We start from the raw sequence: 3,778 nt of genomic DNA on the forward strand, positions 1-3,778 counted from the left end.
AAGCATCCTTTTCAGATCATGATGCAATCAGAATCATTTTTAATAAAGAACCATGGAAAAATAAGCTAAAAATTATTTGGAAACTAAATAATTTAATTCTAAAGAATGAGTGGGCCAAAGAACAAATCAGAGAAACAATTAATAACTTTATTCAACAATAATGAAACAACATACCAAAACTTATGGGATGCAGCAAAAGCAATTCTCAGGGGAAGTTCTATATTCCTAAATGCCTACATGAATAAAATAGGGAAAAAAGAGATCAATGATCTGGGCATACAGCTGAAAAAGCTAGAAAAAGAGCAAATTGAAAACCCCCAATTAAATACCAAATTAGAAATACTGAAAATCAAAGGAGAGATTAATAAAATTGAAACCAAGAAAACTATTGAATTAATTAATAAAACAAAGAGCTGGTTTTATGAAAAAACCAATAAAATTGATAAATCTTTGGCCAATTTGATTAAAAAAAAGAAAGAAGAAAATCAAATTACTAGTATCAAAAATGAAAAGGGTGAGGTCACCTCTAATGAAGAGGAAATCAAAACAACAATTAGGAATTATTTTGCCCAACTGTATGCCCATAAATTTGACAACCTTAGAGATATGGATGAATATCTACAAAAACATAAACTGCCCAGGTTAACAGAAAAGGAAGTAAAATTTCTTAATAACCCCATCTCAGAAAAAGAAATTGAGCATGCTATCAATGAACTCCCTAGGAAAAAATCTCCAGGGCCAGATGGTTTTACAGGTGAATTCTATCAAACATTTAAAGAACAACTAATTCCTATACTTTGTAGACTATTTGGGAAAATAGGTGAAGAAGGAGTCCTACCAAATTCTTTTTATGACACAAATATGGTACTAATACCCAAACCAGGTAGAGTCAAAACAGAGAAAGAAAATTATAGACCAATTTCTCTAATGAATATTGATGCAAAAATTTTAAATAAAATATTAGCAAAAAGATTGCAGCAAATCATTACAAGAATAATACACTATGACCAGGTAGGATTTATTCCAGGAATGCAAGGCTGGTTCAATATTAGGAAAACTATTAGCATAATTGACCATATCAACAACAAAACTAGCAGAAACCATATGATCATCTCAATAGATGCAGAAAAAGCCTTTGACAAAGTACAACACCCATTCCTATTAAAAACACTAGAAAGCATAGGAATAAGTGGAACCTTCCTTAAAATTATAAATAGCATCTACCTAAAACCATCGACAAGCATTATCTGTAATGGGGATAAGCTAGAGGCATTCCCAATAAGATCAGGGGTGAAACAAGGATGTTCATTATCACCCCTATTATTCAATTTGGTACTTGAAACTTTAGCTGTAGCAATAAGAAGAGAAAAAGAAATTGAAGGAATTAGAATAGGAAAAGAAGAAACTAAATTATCACTTTTTGCAGATGATATGATGATTTATCTAGAGAATCCTAGAGAATCAAGTAAAAAACTACTTGAAATAATAAACAACTTTAGCAAAGTTGCAGGATATAAAATAAACCCACATAAATCCTCAGCATTCCTATACATTACTGACAAAGCCCAAAAGCAAGAGATAGAAAGAGAAATTCCGTTCAATGTTACTATAGACACTATAAAATGTTTGGGAGTCTATTTGAAAAACAAACCCAGGGCCTATATGAACATAACTATGACACACTTTTAACGCGAGTAAAATCAGATCTAAATAAATGGAAAAATATCAGTTGCTCATGGTTAGGCCAAGCTAATATAATAAAAATGACAATTTTACCTAAATTAATCTATCTATTCAGTGCCATACCAATCGAAGTACCCAAAAATTATTTTACTGAGCTGGACAAAATAATAACAAAATTCATCTGGAAAAACAAGAGGTCTAGAATATCTAGGGTATTAATGAAAAGAAATTCTAGAGAAGGTGGCCTTGCCATACCAGATATTAAACTGTACTACAGAGCAGCAGTCATCAAATCTGCCTGGTACTGGTTAAGAAATAGGGGTGTGGATCAGTGGAATAGGATAGGCACACAAGTAGGAGAAATCAACAAGTTTAGCAATCTACTCTTTGATAAACCTAAAGAGGCCAGCTTCTGGGCTAATAATTCACTATTTCACAAAAACTGTTGGGAAAATTGGAAAATGGTAGGGCAGAAACTGGGCACAGACCAATATCTCCCACCATACACCAAAATAAAGTCAAAATGGTTCATGATCTAGGAGTAAAATCTGATACTATAAGTAATTTGGGAAAGCAAGGAATAGTTTACTTATCAGATTTATGGAAAAGTAAAGAATTCATGACCCAACAAGAGATAGAGAGCATTACAAAATGCAAAATAGATAATTTTGATTATGTTAAATTGAAAGGTTTTTGTACAAAAAAAGCCAATGCAACAAGAATTAGGAGGGAAGCTGAAAATTGGGAGAAAATCTTTTCAACTAGTTTCTCTGATAAAGGCCTCATTTCTAAAATATACAGGGAACTGAGCCAAATATATAGGAATACAAGCCATTCCCCAGTTGAGAAATGGTCAAAGGATATGAACAGGCAGTTTTCAGAGGAAGAAATTAAAGCTATCTATAGGCATATGAAAAAATGCTCTGGATCACTACTGATTAGAGCAATGCAAATTAAAACAACTCTTAGATACCACATCTCTCTTGTCAGATTGGCTAAAATAACAAAACAAGAGGATGACAAATGCTGGAGAGGATGTGGAAAAATTGGAACATTGCTACATTGCTGGTGGAGTTGTGAGCTGATCCAGCCATTTTGGAGAGCAATTTGGAACTATGCCCAAAGGGGTATAAAAATGTTCATACCCTTTGACCCAGCAATACCACTTCTAGGGTTGTATCCCAAAGAAATCACACAAGCGGGAAAAGGACCCATATGTACGAGGATATTTATAGCAGCTCTTTCTGTGGTAGCCAAGAAATGGAAATCAAAGGGATGCCCATCAATTGGGGAATGGCTGAACAAGCTGTGGTATATGAAAGTAATGGAATACTATTGTGCCATAAGAAATGGGGATGATACGGACTTCGTAACAATCTGGAAAAACCTACACGATATAATGCTGAGTGAGCGGAGCAGAGCCAGGAGAACATTGTACACAACCACAGATATATGGATTCTGTGAGGACCAACCCTGACATACTTCATGCTCGCCTTTTTTCTTCTCTTTTGTTTTTGGGTTTTCTCATGATTCACCCCATTGGTCATAATTCTTTTCCACAACTTGACTAGTGTATAAATTAATAATTCAATGCAAAACTGAGTCCTACAGAGGATAAGTGAATTTTCCAAGTCATATAAAACTACTAAGTTTTGAGACTCAAACCCAGACTTCCTGGTTCCAGAATCAGTGTTCTTTCCAGGACATTAACCTTCTAGTTTAATTCCTCATAGGTGGGAAATCCTCCTTGTCAATATCTTTTGCCCTAACCCTTATTGTTGTTGGGCAAAGGAGTGAAATTGGTGAAGTTTCCTAATGGCAAAAAAGGACAGCTTTTTCCATCTAGTGCTAGTTGTTAAGCAAGTGCTAGAAGGTAGTCTCTGTCTCATTTTATGGCTTGCTATGGAAAAATAATACACACAATACAAATTCTATTTTGAGTGAAATGACAGACTAATATGGCTAAAAGACACTAAAGTGTCTCAAGAACACTCCTTTTTGCTTCCTAATTGAATTCTGAATTTATAAGTAGCTAACTATTTTGTAATTTATTTTTTTAACCTACCTTAATCATATGGGGAACATTTACTGAAT

Source organism: Trichosurus vulpecula, chromosome 2 (genome assembly GCF_011100635.1).
Source record: "Trichosurus vulpecula isolate mTriVul1 chromosome 2, mTriVul1.pri, whole genome shotgun sequence".
NCBI classification, from domain to species: Eukaryota; Metazoa; Chordata; class Mammalia; order Diprotodontia; family Phalangeridae; genus Trichosurus; species Trichosurus vulpecula.